This window comes from Camelus dromedarius, chromosome 32, assembly GCF_036321535.1.
Source record: "Camelus dromedarius isolate mCamDro1 chromosome 32, mCamDro1.pat, whole genome shotgun sequence".
Lineage (NCBI taxonomy): Eukaryota > Metazoa > Chordata > Mammalia > Artiodactyla > Camelidae > Camelus > Camelus dromedarius.
Genome location: NC_087467.1, coordinates 14,061,001 through 14,085,212, shown reverse-complemented (window position 1 = coordinate 14,085,212; position 24,212 = coordinate 14,061,001). Strand labels below are relative to the sequence as shown.

At 39.3% G+C, this 24,212-nt stretch overlaps 1 protein-coding gene across 6 annotated transcripts in view; it reads right to left on the bottom strand.

Moving 5' to 3' along the window:
• The window catches only part of OSBPL1A (oxysterol binding protein like 1A), a 154,622-nt gene that overhangs the window by 61,109 nt on the left and 69,301 nt on the right, over positions 1 to 24,212 (bottom strand). The gene's annotated exons all lie outside the window — the stretch shown is intronic.

The window sequence follows — 24,212 nt, the reverse complement described above, 5'->3', positions numbered from 1 at the left end:
CGATCTAGTTCAACTGCAACATCAGGAATGAAAACAGTTGTGTTACAGACACGGATGAATGAGCCAAATTACTGAGCTAACTCTGTCCTCCCCGTGGGGCCTTGTCTCGCAACAGTTCTAGCTAATGAAACTAGATTAAGAACCAGCAAACAGATTCAGCTCAAACGATCAGGATCCTAGTATAAGGACATTAGCCAGTCTGAAAATCATGTAAGTTCTTTTAAAACACAGAATATTTCACTTAATATTCATTATGAAATTAAGAAGCCAATTTTTGAACAAAACAAAGAATTAAAACCATTGGCAAGTTTTTTTTGAACAAAATAAAGAAAACCATTGTAAACATTAAAATTTGTACCACATCAAAGCATAAGAGAAAAATTTTCGGCTCACTTTCAAAATAGTTGGTATATCAAATTAAGGGAAATAAGTATCCACATAATGACATTTTAACTGCCATTTTTCAATTCTGTATTTTGATTTTGGCCCCATATTCTACCTTGAATTTAATGTACTAAAAAAATAATCGAACAGACTCACAGACACAGAAAACAAACTTACGGTTACCGTTGAGGAAGGGGGTGGGAAGGGATAAATTGGGAGTTTGAGATTTGCAGATACTAATATACATAGAATAGATAAACAAGATCATGCTGTATAGCACAGGGAACCATATTCAATATCTTGTAGTAACTTATGGTGAAAAAGAATGAAAACAAATATATATACATTCAAATACATATATGAAGTACTGTTGTACACCAGAAATTGACAAATTGTAAACTGACTGTATTTCAAAAAATATATACATATACCAAAAAAATCAATTTTAGAGAAGGCAAAGACTTCATCCTTCAAAGACGCAGTCTACATTTCCTATCTAATTCAAGAGCATCTCAACCTTTGCAGTTAACTACAGCCTTCTAAAAAACAGCAGGTCCTAGATTTGGTACGAACAGTCTCACCTATCCTTCAACCAGAACTCTGGAAATCTCAGTTACTCTGTAATCTCCCTCAACTTCTAGAGCCCACGTGGCACTAGACAGGAGCCAGAAAAGCTGGGATCTACCATTGTACATTGTGTAACCTCAGAAGTCCCTGTTCTTGCTTCCTCACCTATAAAATAGGGATTCCACTACTATCTAATAATTTAATCAGTAGCTTCAACTCAGCGCGCTTCAATTTTTTTTTCTTAAGTTTTAGCAGCAGAACCTATTTCTCAAACATAATCCCAGCAGGTAAAACAGAAGTTTCACGAAGCAGAACTGCACAGGGTGACCCTTCCCCTCCCTGGGGTTCCCTCAAGCCCCAAAGCCAGGGGCTGTTCCAGCAGTTTGAAAAGCACTGGATGGGGCGACCTCCAAAACCTCCCCCAGGTCAAAATGTCTGCCTCTGGGTCCTGGAGTCAGCAAATTCTCTCACCACTGCTCCAAAATGCTCTCTGCTGAACCCGCCTCCCACTTCCTGGCATTCCCTCTCAGTCTCCTCCCCTCGGTCCACAAGGATGCAGCATCTCCCTCCACGATGCCAGAGCCACGCATTGAGTGGAACACTCCAAGAAACCGGATATGACTTAAAATACAGCTTTGTTGAAATGTTAAGAAGCTCATAACAAAAATAGGGTTAAACCTTCATTATCCTAGGAATAGTTTCAGTCCTCAGGCACCTTAGTGTAGTGTTTATTATTATTACAGCAACAAGATTATTCTTATTAGAACTGCAATAATGAAATAGAAATAGCAGTAACTAGTAAGCACTAATGAGCAGAACACATACAAAACTGAAAAAAATAACTTACACATTTACAGCTTTTAATGAATTGCAAGATATTTGCAAATATTCCTATAATCTGAATTTTATCTCGTAAAAGGAAATACTCTTACTATGGCTAGGGTCAACTTCAAAAAAAAAAAAAAAAGCTGTCCTTCCTCCATTTGATGGGTTAAACAATTCATGTATCTATAAACGAGGACTAGAAAATTCACCACAATGTCCAAAACGATCCTTTATTTGAATGGAAAAGATCTATCAGCACCGCTGTAGATTCCAAAAACCCCACTGCAGGAAGATCCAAACTTTCACCCCTACCTTCAGCTTGATTTAGCGGTCAAATATCAAAATGCAAATGTGCTGCTGACACTGTATCTTTCCAGAGAAGAATCAACTAAATTATCCCTTTCAGCTAACAAATACGTAAGTTTCAGGACCTAAATTCATTAGGTTTCAGAAAAGTGGCAAAATGAATCATTGAGATTCCAAAATATCAAGTTCCTCAACAAAACTGTATTCCAAATCCTTCTCCTTTATCCCTCTGAAATAAGCATCACTGCATTTCCGCCACCTCGACATCTGTTCTCACTTGTTCTTCAGAGAAGGAGTGAAAGGGTGGAAGCAGATGCGGCTCTAACTACAGTTCTAGTTCTTGTTTTTATCTGTGAGTTGATCTGAGGGCATCTGTATTAGATTCAAGCAAAATGATCTTCCGCACTGAAGGTACCTTATTCACAAACTTCCCACCAAATGGCAGTTATCTCCCGTCACGTAAAGTGATGGAGCTGAGAAAGCAGGTGTATGTATCACAGAAAATGCACCAGTAAAGGAGCTTGCTCCTTGCAGCAGACAAGCATCTGAGAACATACTTAACTGCCATCGATGCTTTTCGGTCAATTAGACCAATCAATTGGAACAGTCAACTGGAACAACTAATTTCAAACCAGCTACAATCTCAGTGCTTCACAAACACCTAGGGGATATCCTGCATTGGGAAATTAGTGTAGAACTGCTCATAAAGTTATGCAGAGTGCAAGTTCATAAAACCTTCATCTTATTAAAGTCTGTCTCCAAAATCTCATTTGCTAGCTTAGAAACTATGTTGTAACAGAAACAGTACCTTCATGAAATCCCTCTTTGCAATTCCAGGCACAGGGCTTTGTTTATATGTATACCAATACACGCATACTGATGACACTTTTTAAACAAAATCCTCAAACTACAACTACCCTAATTATTATTAAAGGAATAAAGAACTTGCTTCACAAGATCAGTGGAGCCCAACATGTGTTTGTAATTACATTAGAACATTTCTAGAATATGCATGACATTTTATTTTTCAAATCCACTTATAAGATTTATTCCCTCAGCCACTTTGCCACAATAAAAATCAACATATAACCAAGTAAACATAAATGTCAAACTTCTTATGAGAAAAAATTTAAGGAATGAATCACCACACACTTAATAGTTACAAAGTGTTATTAATAGACACATTGCTCTGTGTGTCTGTAGCCCATTTAGACTAATGCAAATTCAAGCCCTTCCATAGTCTCCTCGAATCACTTCAACAGGACAACCTTTCTTTGTACTTCATGTCATCCTGGTGGGTAAAATTCACAACGAACATTTCCAAAGCGTTCTTCACACTGGCAGTGAATGGATGCTGGCCAAAGAACTGAATTTTAAAGAGAGACTTGTACTCGCCAGCGTATACGGTTTATTAGCTCTCTCATTCTGTAAAGTGCCCTGTTATTTACCCATGTTTCATGGAGGTTAAATCAGGCACAGATAATGATTAAGTCTGGCAAAGACACACGATTAAGTGGGAGTAAATGATTAGTATTCACAGAACACTGGGTCCAATTATCCAATTCCAGGTTAGGTCACATTATGGCCTTAATCAATCTGGTGAAGCTTTCAACTGACTGCCCTCTGGCCAGTTCAACAGCATTAACCTTATTCATTTCCTCTTTGTCACCGGATGGATGACTCCAATCATGAAGAACACATTGAGTCAAGACTGCAAGGCTAGATCTTGAATTCAAAAACATCTAATTTTATCTCAGATAAGGAATTACACTGACTCTTATTTATGTGATTAGGACCAACAATATGCTGACTTTTCCCTGTATTGCCACATAGTTGTTAGAAAGTAGGTCTGGTCATTTACAGTTGGCAAGGGCTCCTCTGCTCACAGAAGACCAATGCACTGCTTTGGGGGAGGAGGAGGAGGATGGAGCTCTCGCATAAATGCAAACGGTCAATGTTACTTCCAAGTTCATAGCCAGGTGGACTCACACTCTCATCCCCAGAGCTCAGGAAAAGTAAGATTTGATCCCATGTGTCAGGCAGGATCATGTATGAAAATGGATCCTCATGACTGGATAGCTTTGTTTTATAGACTTACAAAGCAACTCTGCACACATTAACTTTCAGGGTTTTTGTTGCCTCGAATGCCCTTCTTCTATGCCGTCCCATCAATGCCTTTTCAACTGTAATCAATTTCCTTACGTTCCTGGAGCCTTTTTTTCTTTCCAGTCCTTCCCCCTGACTAAAAAAGACGCTTACTTAAACATAAATCTGCCTCAGTGACCAAGGAGATTTGTCTGACAGGAGGAAATGGAGATGAGGCAGGCTGTGCAAGGAGGTTGTGGGTGGGGACAGGGGCTGCACAGAGCTTGACGACCATGGTAAGGACGCTGGCTTTGACACTGACTGACATGGGGAGCTGCTGGATGGTTTTGAGAAGAGGAGTTACCATTAATTGATTTACATTTTAACACAATCTCTCCGACTGATATGCTGAAGAGGAGACCGGGGGGAAGGTCAAGCGTAGAATCAAAAAGATCTTTCAAGAAGCTACTGCAACAATCCAGGTTAAGAGATGGGTAAAAGCAACGGAGGTGTTGAGGAGTAGTCAGATTCCGGATAAACACTGAAGGTAGGCCTAAATGACCTGCTGGCAGCCTACGGGATGTGAGAGAAATGAGAAATCAAGGATGACTTCAAGGTTTTGACCTGAGCAACTAAAGACAGAGTCATTACCCAACTCGAGGAAGATGGCAGGAGGGACTGGGACAACCAGGAACTCAGCTTCATATATGGTAGGTGTGAGATGCCATCAGACACTCATGTAGGCAATTAGATATCAAATCAGGTGTTCAGGGAAGAGGCCCAGGCTGGAGCTATAACTCTGGAAGTCATTTGTAAATAGATGAGGATTTTAAGCTGTAAGACCAGAAAGAAGCGCTACGGGAGAGACAGTGAAACAGAAACAGGAAGAAATCCAAGGACTGACATTTCCTTCTGCTGGGAGAGATGAGAAAGAACAAGCAAAGGAAACAAAAAAAAAAAAAAAAAAAAAAAAAAAAGGAGAGACTGAAGGAAATCAGGAGTGTGTGGAAATCTGGAAGCTTAAATGAAGTACTTCAAGGAGGAACAAGTGATTCTGTCAAGCACTGATGAGAAATCAAATAATATGAGAACTAAGAAAATACCTCTCGATTTGGTGAAGAGGTCAATGGTGACCTTGACAAGGGCAGGTTCGGTGCAGTGCTGAGAGAACCATGAAGGCAAAGGCTTACTACAGTAGGTGAAAAGAAATGGGAGAAGGAATCTTGGAAAGGGCAAGCACAGCCCATTAAGAAGTTTTGCTAAAAAGGAAAGAAGAAAATTGGGGGAACTACTGAAGAGGGTATAAGGTCAATAAGGCTGTATTATGGCAGAGCACCCAGCATGTTTCTACACTGATGGGAAAGAGTAGTTAAGAGCAGAGGAAACCAAGGAGGCAGGAGTAAGAGATAATTCCTGGAATGTTGTTCTTGAGTTTGCAAAAAAGGATGCGATCTCATCCACACGTGTACAGCTGACCTTTGCTAAGGACACTGAAAGTTCACCGTTAGTTGCAGAAGGAAGACCAGCATGTATGTACACAGATTGATACAGGTAAGTCTAACTAAGTTTTCTTCTAGGCACTCATTTTGTCTCAGTGCATGTAAGAAATGTAGACAATAGGAAACAAAGAGGTCCTCAACCTGGAGGTACCAGCATGCGACATGGTCAGAAGCTACCAGTCTCTCTAACATTACACGCAGCATTCAAAAGTTCATCCTGAGATTTAAAATGAGATCATTTCTTAGGACCCCCAAAGCCTCATTCACGCTAACCTGGTCAACCCAACAAGGCAGCGGCTCCAGCATTTCCCCTCTGCTTACAGTCCACTGGGGCTTGCTCCTGGACCCATTAAACAAAGAATGCCCCCTTTCTTACTGGTCTACCATTTCCCTCAATCTGGCTTGAGCTGACAGAAAAGGAAATCCCACTGGGAATTGCCTCTGTACCTAATTCTGCCCTTAGGCTCTGTCTTGGGAATGAAGGTGAGGGCTTGCTGACTTACTGACACGCTCTAAGTAAAATGACCTCAGCAGAGCTTGTTAAACTGCACTTTCTGCTAATAATTTGGTAGGTCAACAACTAGCCAACGTATCTTCAGACATTTTAAATAAAGGAGGAATCTGGGGATAACTGCTTACTCCCATATCTAGGATAAAGCCCAACAGTCACTTAAGAAATATTTGGTAAATAAATGGGGAATTCAAAAAGCAAGGGCAGATGATACTTGGAAAAATCAACATAAAACCAGAGTATTTGGTGGTTATCTTTGCCAGACTGATTTAAAAATAACCTCTCGTAAAAATAAAATCAATGGGAGAATAATACTACATACGAATGACAACATGGCTGAGTTTTTACAGGTCTTTAAAAAAAAAAAAAGCAGAAAAGAGAAATACGTCTTCGGAAACAAAAGTACCATTTGCTTCTGCCGTGTATTACGAACAATAGATTCAATAGCGTGGACTCCGCTCCCTTGTTCAATGGTTCTGGCATTTAAACTAATTTGGTACAAGTAAGAGCTCATAATAATTTTCTCTTTCAATTGTGATGTTGTATCACTTGACACTGATTTTTAACAGTCACATAAGGAGTAACTGCAATAAAGTTAAATTTCCATAACTGTGTACCTTTTACATTCGGCAAGCTGGCACTTGCAGGATTATATTCAGAAAAGCACTACTACCTCAATATATAATCCTCAAATTATTCTAGATCATGGTATAAAGTATTAAAAATTTCAAAAGGTTCTTATGTATCATGTAAATTACAGAACCAAATGTTAAATTGTCATGTAATGGTATACATTAAACACACTACAAATAGATTTCAACATCATGTAAAAAATCGGTGTTGGCTGTATGGAAATAATGAAATTCCAAATAAATCTATTCAATAAAAATTCTAAAATGTTACCATGTTTGGGGAACACATACTACAAGCTTGTTTGGAAAACTGGAGATTTTTAAAGGATGCACTAACCTTTCTGTCTCTAGACTGCTCTTCTAACCTACAGAGCGTGGCCTTGAGCTGTAACAGCTAGATTTCCAGCCTCCCGCCTGCACTGCTCACTTCAGACTGGCCCCCAGAATCCTAACCGGATGAGCCAATTCCTTAATATTGATCCTGTTGCTACTGTCTGGCCTGACTTCAGTGGTTTTTGTGCACTGACAGACTCCTCGGTTTGCCTCAAGTCTGAAGTCAAGGAGAGATTTTGTTAGCAACCGAGGACCTCTCTGTTCAGACATGAACAGATTTCTCCTCAGTTACATGGCTTATCCCTACACTTGTACCACTAAATGTACAAAGGTAGTGCAGAGTCATACCAGCCCCTAGATTCTCTAAAATGTTTAATATACTGTGCAATGTTGCACCCTTAGAGTGTACAGTAACAGAGGCAGGAGGGGACTGAAGCAATGCAAAATAACCTTTTTTCTTTACTAGAATCTCTTTAACCAGTATTAATGAGTATTTCACAGTTTACTCATGAAGTAATAATTAAAGGGCAGGCTCCTGAACAAAAATGTCTCTTAAAATCTCACTACACTTAACTTTAGTGTAAAAGTTCATCAAGCAAAAAAAAAAAAAAACAAAAAACCCAAACAACTTCATAAGCATTTGTGTAAACACTGGTTCTGCTTTCATAGGACTGTTTCTGTGCCTACAACTGATAAGCTACATGCATAGCATTTTACAGTTTAAAAGGCACTTTTATATACTGTTAGTTCATTAAATCCTCCAAAGAGCCCTATGAGGAACGTATACATGTACAGATTGAAGCTCATAAAGTTTAAGTAACTTGCCAAAGGTTAGCAGAGGAATAAAAAACTGAAACCAAGACCTTTTAACCCCAAATTCCAAAAGCTTCCCAACCCATGGTATTACCAGCAGCCGTAAGACCCAGGAACACTGCTGATGGGAATACACGATCAGGAGTCTTAGAAGCAGAGGGTCTCACTTTTTTTTTTTTGATAGGGTCACTGGACTGGTGGACCAGACGAATGAGGGAGGGCAGGTAGTTACCTGGACTGCAGCAACGTATTTGTTAAAACCATCCCTTGGACCCCGGCAGGAATGACATCACTGCAAAATGGCGAGTTCACTACATGGAGCAGGAATCTGGCTGAACCCATGCCCTCCAGGAGAACAGTTTTTCATTCCAAGAACTAGTACATCTGTTCTGTTCAAAACCTGCCTTAGAGCTGAGGTTCTCCATCATGAAGCGTATACTTGGAGCAGCTATAGGATTGGTTTGGTGTGGTTTGAGCCCAGACCTACTGCATCAGGACTTCCAAGAGTGAACGAGGCCTGAGATCTCTAATTCCTCTCAATAGCTGGTCTCCTTCCTTAGTAAGAACCCCGATTTGTTAGCTGGCTACACCGCTCTCCAGCTTAAAAACTATTGCTCAGTCTCTCTGAAGGCTGTGGCCACATGACTAAGTTGTGGCCAAGGAGAATGGAAGTGTCGTAAGGAATTCACCAGACCTCCTTAAAGGGAAGGGCATCCTATTTTTTTGCCCCTTCCTCCTGACTGGAATTCAGTATTTGGAATAGCCCCGAACACCTGAAACTGCTCTCCTAGGCCCAGACTGCCTACCTCCTGTCTTCTTTAAGGTGAAAAAGAAATTCCCTAAATCAAGTAATGCTATTTGGCTTTGGGTTCTTTGCTTGGTGCTAATACTAATACATGTGATGGTTTTTAAAAAGCACCACACACACACAAACAACCCAACAAGCCAACAACAACAACAACAACAACAACAAAAGTGAAGCACCACCAAGTATTCTGGTGTGGCTCCTGGATAAGAACTGCCAAATTAGGAGAATTTCAGTCTAGCTAAAAAAATCCCTGCTGGGCAGGTACTGCTATTTCAAGGTAAGTGCTAGGGATACAAAGCAGAGGAAGAGACTGATTAATCCTTGGAGAGCTTACAGTCTAGAAAGAGGAAAAACAAAAAAGATGCTTCACATTCCTGCCCAACACATCCATTAAAAATGCAAACCCTATCACAGGGAACTGTATTCAGGATCTTGTAGTAACCTATAATGAAAAAGCATATGAAAACCTATAATGAAAAAGCATATGACTGAAACATTATGCTGTACACCAGAAACTGACAACGCTGTAAACTGACTATACTTCAATTAAAAAAAAATGCAAACTCAGCATTACTTTAAAGCTTTTCAATGGCTCTTTATTTGCTTTGACTTACAGTCTCCAAAGCAGACTGTGTGTGCGTTCATGAGACATAGGAATACTGGAAAGTCTTTTTGCCAAAAATATTAGACCAAACGTTATGTATACAGATATGATAATATACATGCAGACAGCGGTGCCCTCACATGGTCACAGGTCAAGGGTCAAGCGCAGGATGCACAGTAACCTCGGGAAGAGTGGTGGCTATCACTCTGACGGAAGCACCTGCTTCCAGAGTGTTGTGATGCACTGCAGTTCATGAGAGCCTGGTTACAAGGACTTACAGGCTACAGTATCTAGTTAACTCACAAAATGCACCCATAGCATCAAGACCTCCAGAAAGCAGCTCCAGATTGAAGATAATACTAATGATGCTAACAAAGTGCACAGACGAGGGCAAAGGCTTCTACTGCTAGTGGGAGCTCTTTGTCAGCCACCCTGGTAAAGAGAGATCATATATAATCAGATGGCAATAAGCCAGTTCTCCAGAAGACCATGTGAAATACAGACAGACGTACACACATGTGCATACAGATGTATGCAGGCCACCCTCTATTCACGTGTTGTTATTATACCCTGAGATATAAACTAATAAGCAATAGTCATGATATTTGTCTCAACATTTAAAATCTAAGCATCCAGAAGATGAAGATAAACCTCCCCAAATTTCCTCAGTGATATTTAAAATCATACGACATTCAGCCCAGAGCTTTACCCTTGAAATTTCTTCACTAAATGTAATAAAATGTTTAGAAACTTCTTTAAGGTTTTTTAATAGAAAAGACAAAAGGCTACAAATCACTTGAGTAAATAGTCCTCAAATTACAAAAAAAAAAAAGTTCTGAAATAGTTGACAGAAAAAATAGTGTGGTGAAAGACTAAAGCATATTCCTTTGTCAGAAAATACTGCTGTAAGATACACAGAAAAAACTGAAGCTATGAAAAAAACAATTTAATTTGGGATATATGCCCTATGGAAAATTACAGATGCTTTGAACATGTTTTGGCTAAATCATGTTTGAATAATGAAGTACAAGAACTTATTTTTTTCAATGAACCTCTAAGTGAAAAAATGTATCAAAGAAGATATATTCTCAATAGTAAATAACTAATTCAAAATATTTTTTAGAGAAACTGTGTTTACATAGAAATGTAAGGCCCTGATGGAGTGGTTATCTTGACTAAAATTTTTCACACAAACAACCGAATTTAAAAATGAGCCAAGACCTTGTACAGACATTTTTCCAAATATACAAATGACCAACAAACATATGAAAACATGCTCAACATCTTTAGTCATTAGAAGAATGCAAATCATAACAATGAGCTATGACTTTACACCCACTAGGATGGCTACAATTAAAATTAAAAAAAATAAAAAGGAAAATAAGTGTTGGTAAGGATGAAGAGAACAGAATCCTTGTGCCCTGTGGGTGAGAAGATAAAATGGTGCAGAAGCCGTGGGAAACAGTTTGGTGATTCCTCAAAAAAAGCTAAACACAGAATTACCATATGACCCAGAAAATTCACTCTTAGGTACACACCCCAAAGAACTGAAATGTGTTCAAACAAATGCCTGTACAAAAATGTTCAAAGTAGTACTATTCACAATAGTCAAAAGGTGGAAACAACCCAGATGGCCACAAATGTATGAATGGGTAAATAAGATGTGGCATATACATACCACGGAATACTATTTAGCCATTAAAAGAAATAAACTACTGATAAGTGTTACAATGCACATGAAGCTCAAAAATATGCTATATTCAATTTCTTGAAGGAACCTATAATGAAAAATAATATGAAAAGGCATATATGTACGTATATGTATGACTAAGACATTATGCTGTACACCAGAAATTGACACAACATTGTAAGCTGACTATACTTCAATCAAAAAATTACCTAGATAAAAGACATGCTAAAGAAGCCAGATACTAAATCTCACATGTTGAATGATTCCATTTACAGGAAATGTCCAAAACAGGCAAATCCATAGAGACAAAACACAGATTAGTTGTTTTCATGGGCCAGGGCACAGAAGCAGGGATGGGGAGTAACTGCTTATTACAGCTTATTTTTGGGGTGATGAAAACGTTTCAAAAGTAGGTAGAATGATCGTTGCACAACACTGTGAATTACTAAATGCCACTAAATCTTACACTCAAATAGTTAATTTTATGTTACATGGATGCTACAATTTTTAAAAAATGAAAAACAAACTTTAAAAAAAGCCCCCACAAACATGCATTTCCTGGGAGATCCCGCGATTCTACTTACTCCTAAGTATTTATCTAAGAGAAATAAAAGGTTATGTCCACACAAAAATTTGCAATAGCCAAAAACTGGATACAATCCAAAGGTCCATCGACAGGTAAACAAACTGTGGTATAGCCATAAAACAGAACACTAGTCAGCAGCAAAAAAAGAATGAACTATTGCTACGTGCAACAACATGGGTGAATCTGCAAATAATTATGTTGAGAAGCGAAACTGCCTCCACCTGCACCAAAGTACAAACTCTATGATTCCAGTTATGTAAAATTCTAGAAAATGCTTACTAAGCACTAACTGGTGATAGAAAGCTGATCAACAGCTGCCTGTGAATGGGGGTAGAGGAAGGGTGGGAGGTACTACAAAAGGCAAGAATAAACATTTGGAAATACTAAAGTATGTCTCAGCCCAAAAGTGACAACGGTTTCACAACATTAACACACAGCAATACTCACTAAATTACAATAAATTGCACATATTTAAAATGTATGTCAATTATACCTCAATAAAGCTGTAAAAAATGAGAATATTTCACAATAGTAAGTGCACAGTGAAAAGACCACTCCTTTACTGACAATCAGAGTTAAAGCAATACATTTCTTAATCTTTAATGTATTTTCAAAGAATATATATGACAAGGAAAAATGCCCACTCTGAGACTACTGAAACCAAAGTAGGACATTAAACTGCAACGTAGACTGTTATTTGTGTGTTTGCCGATAAGAACAAACTAAGACCAACCAAAATCTCCAGCCAGTGGTTGCCGGGTTCTGGTGTTTATAATCTTCCCTATGCTTTACAGAAAACAGCTTTCTGCATACTCCTATGTGTCTGTCATATATCTCTCATAATTTTACAATTAGCAAAATCCCTTTAAATGTGTCTACTTAGCAAGTGATGTTTGCATCAAACTTCTGCATCAAATTTGCAAATCTGAAAAACCTGCACGACATTAAACACAGAACAACGCTTACAGGGTTCTCTCCACTAGTGCAGCGTGCTCGGCTCTCCCAGCAGTCTACTCAAGTAAGCCCATCTGAGGTTCTGCTAAGCACATTCCCGCCTCATCACGGCTGCAAAGCTTCTACCTAAAAATAGCCTACTCTTATATAATCACTCACCACAGATTTATATATCTTATGTATCCTTGAAATACATTTCTTTTTTCAGAGATATGCCACAGCAAGAGGTAAACAACCATTTTTAAAAGCAGAGAAGTTTAATCAAAATCTAAAGGAAACTTATTTTCAGTAGTCAAGGGCTCTGTAAGTCGATATAGTTCTCTAGATGAAAATAACTGGAAACAGTTATGTATACCAGAAGTAACACCTTACCGATTAATTTTTTAAATGAACTTTAGAGATTATTTGTCTACAATAAAATACACCCAAATAGTCACAAACGTATACCCCCTGCAACCAGCACCACTGTAAAGACACAGAACACTTCTCCTCCCTCCTTCCCCCAAACTCCTCTGTGCCCCGTTTACATTTCTCTCTCTCCCTGCTCTCCCCACCCCTAGCCTGGCAACCACTGCTCAGGTTTCGGGAACCATGCATTAGGTTTGTCTGCTCTTGAACTTCAAATAAATGGACTCATGTACAGCATACTCCTTTGTGTCTGTCTTCTTTCACTCGGTATAACGTTTTTCAGATTCACTCATGTTGCTGCAAAGGTATGAGCAGCTCTTTCCTTTCTACCACTGAGGACTATTCCCCTGCACAGCTACACCACCATTTCGAACTCTACTTTTTTTAATGCCGTCAGCTCTGCCTCTGGGAATATGTTTTTGTATACATGTTGAAGTTGAACACTGTTAAGTCCAGAAAGACAATTACTTTGCTTTTACAGAATTTTGATGTTTCACTGTTTCAACATGTGTTTTCAAGGTTCTCAAAGCAGGGGGGAAGGTGGGAAGAAAACTAGAATATACTGGAATCACAACTCAGTAGATTTTAACTCCATCTGAAGAAAACATATTAAATGTCTTAAAGCAGTGCTTCCCCAGTTTTGCAAATCCTGGCACACACAGAAAATGTCCTCTCGTGGCACATGGGAGGGACTAAGCACCTGGCACTTCCAAGGGTTGAAAAGATCATTTATCTCAAGCCCACTACTTGGAAAGCTTTGTTAAGTTGTATTTAAAGAACAGATATTCTTACCTGAATGACCTATATTTATTTCTACAAAACAAAAGTCTAAGGAGCAAATAAGACTATGTGTAAAACAAAATATTGATTAAGCAAGCAAAGTGGCTGGAAAATTCCCAAAGTCCTAAAACCATGAACACCGCTTCTAATTTTCCCTTCTTCAAGGACACCTTAATTTTTCTTCTGATTTTTTCAAAGGGTAAAAAAAGGGCCCATGACTGTGAGCTGGTGCCCAAGCGGCCCTTCCCAGCCCAGCGTGATGCACCTGGTAAGGAAGGGGAATGGGTGCTCCCACTGCATTCTGCCTGCAGCAAGTAGTCATCAGCACTTCCACCATGCCTGGCGTTCCAGGCTGCCAGCATCAGCAGGGGAGAGAACAGACAAAAACGCCTGCACGCAGAGGACTTACAGTCTACTCTGGGGAAAGAAAAAGGTAAAGTAGTGAAATACTTGGTGTGTTAGGTGGTGGGAAACACTAAAGACAAAAACAAAGCAGGGAAGGGGCCAGGGAGTCCCGGGAGCCAGGATGGCTGGAGGATCAAAAGAGAGGCAGGCAAGTGGCCAAGTGTTCCAGGCAGAGGAACAGCACCAGTCCTGAGGGGGGAAGGGGCTCAGGAGTCTGCAGCACAACAGGAGGCCACTGTCCTCAGAACAAAGCAAGAAGGGTGAGAGTGAAGCAAAGCAGAGGCCAGAGAGGCGGGCGGCATAGGGCTCCCTCACGGGAGCAGACGGAGAGCCAGCTGAGCAGCCCTGCTCTGCACCCCAACCTCATTTCTGGAGGACACACTGCTAAGAAAAGACCTGAGGGGGACCAGTGAAGAGTGAGAAAAGAAAGGATCTATAAAGCTTAATATAGGAGTAACTGTTAAAGGAATTTGGAGACGGGTGGCCTGGGGAAAAGAAGAATTGACTAGTGGCTCCAAACAGCTGAGACATTGTCACAAGAGAAGAAACGTACTTTCTTGTGATTCTGCAGAGCACAGACCTGAAACCATGAGAGAAGAGAAGAGAAGAGAAGAGAAGAGGAGAGAAGAGAGAAGAGAAGAGAAGAGAAGAGAAGAGAAGAGAAGAGAAGAGAAGAGAAGAGAGAAGAGAGAAGAGAGAAGAGAGAAGAGAGAAGAGAGAAGAGAGAAGAGAGAAGAGAGAAGAGAGAAGAAAAAAGGAAAACCTTCGCCGTAATGTAAGTTTTAACTTTCTAGCATTTACAGCTTTCCTGCAGTGGCACCCGTGGCCGGAGAAGGTAGTTCACATATACTAGCAGCCGCAGAGGGAAGAGGAGGAGTAATGAACGCCCAGGTACGGCGACCGTGTGCCAGATGTCATGATAAATACGCCACTTCAGATAATCCTCCCCCAGTCCTGCGAGGCAGGTACTATTAATGATGAGGAAACTCAAGCTCACTGAGATGACATGCCCTGCCCAGGATGGCAGAACCAGTAAGTGACGGAACTCGTGCACAAGCCCAGGTCTGTCTGGCTCAGGCTGCAAGCCCGGGAGCGCTGGCACACCGCCTGTAAGTCCATCTATCACTGTGTTTACATGGCGCGTCGAAGGACCGCACAGGAAGTTGGAGAGAAGATTCTTGCAGATGGGGGAAAATCAGACAACTTCTCAGATCGCTTTTTATAATTTTGTGGTTATATTTCCCCAAGTTCCCATCTTATTTTTTAAATTCTCTTTTAACTTCAAGATTCACAGAAATTTTGCACTCCTACAAATGCCAAAGATCAAAACAAAAAATTTCATTATAGAATATGTTAAATTTTCTGTCTAACTCTAACACTCAGGATAACCATGCTCTGGTTTTGAGGAACACATACTTTACTATATTAGTTCCCACGAACGAGTGAAGGTAGGCTTGACCTTTCTCAAGTACAGCTGACCCTCGAATAACCCAAGGATTAATCCATGTGTAACTTATAGTTGGGCCTGCAAATCTGAGGTTCCTCCACATCTGTAGATTCAACCAACCATGGACCACATAGTTCTGCAGTATTTACTATTCAAAAATATCTATGTATAAGTGAACCTGTGCAATCCAAAAAGGGTCAACTGTGCAACAATTTCCTCATCTCAATTTTATACCTGTGGTGATTCAAACTTATCTTCCCTTTTCCTACGTCAACTCTGTAGACAAGATAAAATTCTTTCCAATTGAGCAATTATCTAAATACAACAGGAATCAACATTTTTCATCTCAAGGACAGAGAGATAAAAGTAGAATACAGATCTACGGACTTAAATCAAGACTCAAAACCATGGTAACCTCAAGAATCACCCCTGCTTTGTGCAACTGTTTTTCACTGACTGGAGGGAAAAGAGGAGACTGAGGAGAGCTGGGACAGTGCACCCTCTACCACACACACCCAAGCAACTTCTGAATGGTTTGAAAAATAAAAGGAAATCATTGCTCTGCAGGGCAATTATGAGCCAAGGTAAGAAGAGAGTGTCTGGCAACCCTGGGGTTAACCTTTGGATAGAAAACATGTTTAATTCTACTTACAAAGAACAATTTTCCAAACCTTATACCCAGTAGTATGGCTAATAAAAAAAAAAACAGAAAAGAAAAAGTGTTGGTGAGGATGTAGAAATTAAAACCCTGTAATACTGTTGGTAGGAATGTAAACTGGTTCAGCCACTATGGAAAACAGTATGGTGAGTCAAAAAATTAAAAATAGAACTACCATATGATCCAGCAAGCCCACTTCTGGGTATACACCAAAAAGAATTGTAAGCATAGACACAAAGAGATATTTGTACACTCATTTGTACACACTCATGTTCATAGCAGCATTATTCACAATAGCCAAAAAGTAGAATCAACCCAAATGCGATACTGATGGATGTATAAACAGAATGTGGTATATATTCATACAATGCAATATTATTCAGTCTTAAAAAGGAAGAAAATTCTAATACATGCTGTAACACGGATGAACCTTGAAGGAATTATGCTGAGATAAGCCAGTCACAAAAAAGACAAATATTAAATAATTCCATTTATGTGAGATTCCTAGTGTAGTCGTACTCAGAAAGTAGAATCATGATCTTTAGGGGCTGGGAGGAGAGAGGAATGAAGAGCTATTGTTTAATGGGTACAGTTTCCATTGAGGAAGATGAAACGGGTTCTGGATGGATGGTGGCGATGGTTGCACAATATGAAGGCACCTAATGCCACTGAATTGTACACTTCTAAATGGTTAAAATGGTACATTTTATGCTATATGAAGTCTACCAAATATAAAAATTCTTAATTTTTTTCTTCAAATATAGTTTGGTCAGTCTGCTTTGCATTAATACACACAAAAAAGCTCCAACTGTAACATCTGTCACAGAGTTTAACTTGGGTCCTTGAAATGATCTATTACAAAGTCAATTAATATCAAAATGCATATATTCTTGATGTAAAATACAACCACATTATAAGTACAAATCTATTCCTAACATTGTAACAACTATTCACCTAGTACTTACTACTTGCAGAAAAATCCCCAAATTATAATCATTATACCTCAGTGCAGTCTGGGGCACAAACATACCCAACAAATTCACAAGAGAATGTAATCCAAGGACTTCCAGACTGGGAGGCTATGAAAACACAGAACAACTTCTGATACAGTATTAGGGTAGGACCTGAGTGACGGAGCTGGTACAACTCCATGTGTAACTTGTGGACGAGCCACACATCTAGCTCTGAATTCTCCTAAGGCCAAAACAAAAAGAGAAATACAATTACGCCCTTTTAATTGTCTACAAGGAAAAGAAATATATCAGTTCTTTAGGGAAAACAAACTCCCTCTCTGCCCACAGCTCTAATTTCTCATTCAGGGTAATATACACAGGATTAAGAGTATTTAGTGGCAAAATAATTAATAATGTCATTTAAGCTAAAATTTTTTGAAATGCCCCTCAACAGAAATGGAAGGCGTAATTCCAACTTAAAACTCAGTGAAGGACATTTTTCAGATAATCAGAAAAATACAGCTTGGGCTGTAGCATTCTGAGAGTCTAGTTTAATTTGGGGGTAAAATTTAGAATACCTAGAGAAATGAATGAATGTTATATATTCCAAAAATGTGACCAAGCAAAATTTTCACAAGAAGATGGACAGCGTTTCCCGTTGAGAACCCTGAATACAGGTATTCTGTGTGAAATCTGAAGACACTGCAATATTCTTGGCCATCTGCTTATTTTTTCAGTTGGTATCCTTTTGTCAAATTGAGAAATTAGCTTATAAATGGCCACATCAGCTTTGAAACAAGATACACTGTCTTCTCTAATGGAATTTTCTTGACTCAGGCTGTGTGTGATACAGTGGGCTGCCCTTCAGCACTCAATCTGGAGGCAGATTCCGGGGTTTGGCCCGAACTGTTGCCCCCTCTTAACTACATAAACTGGGGGAGGTAGTGAACCCTCTCCTGGCCCTCCTCTCATCTGTACAGTGAAGGAGAAGAGGTCAGTCGTATCAATCACTTCACACTGTGCTGTGTGCAGGTGCTTCAGTGGACGGGATGAGGAGGGGCCTTTACTTTTACCTGCCTTGTATACGGGCATCTTCTAAGTTCCCGATAAAACCTTAAAAATCACCAGACCAGATGCTCTACAATCTAAGACAGATTCTGTGATTCTGTGATTTTAAACAACCAATCCACAATACAAAATAACAAAAATAGGTGAAGACAATATTCAAAATAAAATTTCTAAGAAATTTTACTAAGGAGAATTGTATTTCCAACCTTCATTTTTAATTCAGTTGTTTAGAACCCGGAACAACAAAATCTCCTTCATACCAACATTTTAAGTGAAGGGTGATTTCTCAAGTAACTCAAAAAGGCTCACTGTCCTGAACATAGCAAATAAAAATAAAGGAACAGACGATACCACTGCAGCTCAGCATTCAGCTGCCGGAGGTAACAGCACGTCCACGTCTCCAGGCTGGGAGGTCACGGGCTCCCTCCCACCAGAGGACAGAGCCTCCCCGGAGCAACTCTAAACCGCTGAGCCAACTCCCGGGCTCCTGTCATCCCCACCATCACCTGCTGCCCCCTACCAGGTTTCTCTGATCCAACACTCCATGCTACAGACCACTTTGATGTCACTTCTCTGTCCTTGAGTTGAGCACAAAATCCTCTCCAGATTATTTTTCAAAAATAAAGCATGGGAAGACCACCTTAACGAAAAGCCCATCAGTTTTACATATCTCATTTGAGTTTCACAGGAGTTCACGAAGGAGAGAAGGGGTCTGTGTTAACCATCCTGTTACACAGGAAGAACATGAGGCCCGGAGTCACACGGCAAGAAAAAAGTCACCAACGTCGAAACCCACATCTCAGGACTCCAAGCAAGAGCGGGCGGGTTCTCTCCATCTGTGCCACCTTCCCCATACTCTCCCTGACTCTGCCATCAGCTAGACTGTGTATGGAGTAATACAAATCACAAGGTATGTAATGTTAGCCTCTGAGCATCTAAAGAAAGTCAGACATAAGTTACCTGGTTTTTCCTCTTTGGTGCTGGAGCCAAGGTTCTAAGGAGAAGGAAAAAGCAGGAAGGACGATGTTGAGCAGATAATGAAAAAATCCTCCAGGTATGGACATGGGGATGGAGGCTCGAGAATAGAAAAGTAGGGAGATAGAAGAAAAAACTAGGGGAAGAGAGTAAGGGAAAATAATCATTCTTCTCCCACCATGCAAAGCATCAGGGATAGAAAAGAGGGAGTGAGGGGAAAAGTGAGCAGCAAGGTAGGGGAAAAAACCAAGAGAAACACAAGCAATGGGGGGAGGAGCATAGCTCAGTGGTAGAGCACATGTTTAGCATGCACGAGGTCCTGGGTTCAACACCCAGTACCTCCATTAAAAAAAAAAATACACATGGGAATCACAAGCAAAGAGAACAAGGAAATTTGGGCAAGAGAAAAAAAATCAGAAGTAGTCAAAACCTTCCAGAAGCTCTAGGCATCAGACACTAGGAGGGCAAGACTCTATACTACATACACTACCAGTCCTCAGTCTAGGAAATACGTTACTCAAGGCTATACAGTAATCAAAGTAATGGATAAAGCTAGCAGTGATACAGTCACCAAATTACAAAACACTAGAATTAAACATACAACTTGAAATCTGGAAAAGGACAAACTGAGCAAATTACCCACTTCTAGGAGACAGAATAATAAATGTACAGATAATAGGAAAAAAGATAAACTCAAAAAAAAGTAATAGAGATAACTACAGAAATTAAAAGACAAAGAATAAAGAGATAAATGCTACAGAGTTCTTTGAAAAATAATCAAATAAACAATTTTAATGAGACCGATCTTAACAAAGGGAGCAAAATTCACTTGGAAATAGCCAAATAAATATTAGGGAATAGAAAATGGAAAAAAGATTAGACAATGTAATTACAGAATGAACATAAGTTAAACAGACAATAAAAGGATATTATGAATATTCTTGTAATAACAAATTTCAAAACTTGAATAGAAAGGATAAAATTCCTAAAAATATATAACTTGTCAAAACTGATCAAAAAAGAAATAGAAAACTAAAATAGTACTACAACCATTAAATACACCTAATTAGTGGTACCCAAAAAAAAAGCTTACAAAGAAAAGGTGGTTTTATAAGAAACCTTCACTAAATTTTCAAAAAAATTGACCACTTCAATTTTATACAACTCTTCCAAAAAACAGCTGAAAAAGAGAATACTCCCAAACTCATCATAAGTCTAGTGTAACCTTGATATTAAACCCTGAGGAGGACAGAACAAAAAAAGGAAATTAAAAGCCAATGTCAGTCACAAATAGATGCTAAAATCCAAAAGAAACCAAACTGAGGAGAATATTAAAGCATATACATTATGACCAAATTAAGTTTATTCCAGGTACACAAGGATGGCTTATCGCCTGACAGAATCTAAAAATATAATTTGCCACCTTAACATTTTTTTAAACTTCATGATTCTCTTAATAAATGAAGGACATCTGATAAAATTCAACACCCTTTCATGATTTAAAAAAACTCAGAATGAAAGGGAACTTCATGTGATAAACAGTATGCACTAAATACCATTCTTAGCAGGGAGTCATTAGAAGTTAGAAGCATGCTTTATAAAAACCAGGGATGAACATGGATACCCACTATCTCAGCTTCTATTCAGCAGTGCCCTGATGGCTCCAACCAGTACATTAGGAAGAAGGAAAATAAATAAGAGGTATGAGGATTGAAAGAAAAGAGCAAAACCGTAATTATTCACAGACTATCTACAGAGACTGAATTGCAGTCTACCTTCCTTATTTTCACTTTCTCCTCCCCACTTACTCCTCTGCTCAGTGCAGTCGGCTCCTGCCTGTCATGCTTCTAAAACTCATCAAAGACACCTGGCTACCAAGTCTAAGAGACACAAATCAGTTGTTGCCTCCATTTCCTGGACCGCTCACCTCTACTGGCCTGGATTCTGCCTGGCAGGCTGCTTTTCCTCAGTGCGTTCCACTGGCTCCCTTTCTTCCACTGTCCTTGAACGTAGCATTCAATCCTCTGATTCCAAGCGTGCCTTATTTCTCCCAGGTGATGGTATTTACTCCTTCAGCCTCCATCACCATGTTTCATCAGGTGACTCCCAATACTAATGATTCCCAAGTTTTTATTGGCCCAGTAAGATGTCATCACGTCCAAAGGTGAACTCACCCTTCTCTCTCCTCCTATCTTTAGTCACATTCTATCCAGTGACTTGTGCCATGAATCTGGGGCCATCTAACTCCACCTGCTCCATTCCTCATATGCAATCTATGATCAGCTTCTACTTGTGCTGTTTATGTTCTGCCTGTATCTCTCTTTCCTCTTCCACAGCAACTAGGTTCAGTCTTTATCTCTCTCTCGAATTCCTGCACATGGTCATCCTGCTTTCAGGCCTGCCCTTTAATCCTTCTCATAAGGAACAAATCTGATTAAATCTCTTCCCTGATTAAGATCTTTCAGTGATTCTAACTGCCTAAAATAATTCCAACTCCTAAGGCATATTTTACAAAGTCTTTCAAGAAGACTCTGCTTTTATTCATCTAGTCTTGACTTTCTCTTTCCTTGCCCCACTCTGTTCCAGGCTTAATGAACTTTTTGCTCAAATTCATCCCTTTCTCATCCCTTTGGAAATGTTGTGCTCTGTTAGAACCTGGCTCTTGCAGTCATCTCTAAGATTTATGAAGACAGACTGGTACAGCGGTACTGAACAAGGTAAACATTCTGTGAATACTTACTGAATTAAGGGGAAAATTGTACATAAAGTAATATAAAATATCAAACCTATGGCTGGCCATTATAAAAATGTATAGGGGTTACATCCTTAATACACTGAAGTTAAAATGAGAGGAAAATTATGTCTGCCTATAGCTTATTCAAAATTCTTTAGAGTAGAATTCAGCGACTGTACTTGGATGCTCCGAACACAGCAGGGAACGAGACAAACACAACTGCGTGCAGGTGACAGTCTTGTCACTACTGTGAGATACAGAAACTTATCAGGATAGATCTTGGGTCATACCAAGCATCACAAAGCTAGTAACATTCTCAAACACACGTTTCATGTTACTAATTAAAACCTTATGTATTTTTGTTCATAAACTTCATAAAAGTTATCAAAATGAAAACCAGCTTCATTTTACACAACTTTATGTTTATTTAACTTATTTCCCAGGTGCTTCCAAAATTAATTTGTAGCAGTAAATTTCTGGATAATATATACAAGCTAAAAATTTAGGAATAATGTGGACTAAGTAAAAATTCTAAATTCGTACTTTCTAAAGGAATTAAAAGTTTTCTTATAATCTTCATAGAGCTGATAAATACAATAATTATGCAATCATAAATCATACCTTTTTAAGAGAATGTAAATAGTAAACTCAAAAACTGTACACAATGGGGGGAGGGTACAGCTCAGTGGTAGAGCACATGCTTAGCAAGCACGAGGTCCTGGGTTCAATCCCCAGTACTGCCATTAAATAGATAAATAAACCTAATTACCTCCCCACCCCAAACATTGTATGCAATAAAAAGCAACAAAATGTACAGAGCTTAAAGTATGGTGTTGCATAATTACTTTATGAATCATTTATTGTAAATTTATGTTTAAAATGTGCTTGGACTAGTGGGGAGAGTATAGCTCAGTGGTAGAGTGCATGCTTAGCATGCACAAGGTCCTGGGTTTGATCCTCAGTACCTCCACTAAAAAATAAACTTAATTATCTCTGCCCACCAGAAAAAAAAAAAAAAAAAGCTTAAAAAATAATTTATAAAATGTGCTTGGACTATATTTATATACTAGCTTGAGCACCAGTAGATGCATTTGCTTTTAATCTGGGAACCCTAATAAGCTTTTTAATTTTAATTTCCCCCCATTCTGCATAGCGCACAACTAAGGGAAGGGAGATTATGCGGGTCACTTTCATCATCAATGAAATCCCCTAAAATTAACCTTTAAAGAGCATCTAAAGAAGACTAGAGTCCTGCAGTTATATTCACAATGATGCAAATCCCTTGAGGTCCCCAATCTAGTAAAAGTAGTCCTGGGACAAAGGCTGAAACAGCTCTCTGGTCTTCACATTCAAGTTAAATGCCTACTCAATGGAAGCTGAGATAACTTGCCGAAGTCATCAATCCTCAGGGTGGAAATCAAACATTATTTGGACCAGAGATTAATTTTAGTGTGTCCTCAAACTGAAAAGAAAATTTATATTTAGATCTCCACATTCTAGCCTACACATTACTCCACCAACACGCATTTTAAGCATTTTTCTCTTTTGCAAGATTCCTGCTAAGCAATGCAATGTCTTCTAAATCAAATGCCTTCATTCTGTCTTTGAACCTAATTGAAATTAAGAAACTTTTAGTAGCTTTAATAACTCCCAAAAGCTGTAGAAGCCCTTCCCCACCCTCCTACCCAAATCCTTAATACTACCCTCCCTCCAAATCCAGAAAAAAAAATCTGCACAACAGAAAACACAAAACAACTAGCCACATGCCATGAATGCTGGGGAACGTGATTCTCCACTGGTTTAGGCTACAAAGAAAGGCTATGAGTAATCAAAAATCTCTAATCAAAACAAAGTTAAAAGCCACCTCCCCAATCCCCAACCCCGATATAATTTCCCTTTCTCTTCTCAATCAACTCAAGCATTTCTCCTTGGGTTTTGTTTTGTTGCTGTAGTTTTTAATTTTAGAGGCCTCTGAACAGCGGATGGTAAGTTCATCTCAATGTCAGCCAGGGCAAAGACATGCAAAAAATCACTAACTTGGAAGGTTATTTAGGACAACAATGTCTTTCACTGCCTTACTCCTCCCACTCCGGCCCTATTTGACCTACTACCAATATGCAGCCGAAAAAACTATCCGTCCACGGGCTTCCCCCCAGCGGCTCTTCCTGCAGGAACCCCGATGCACAC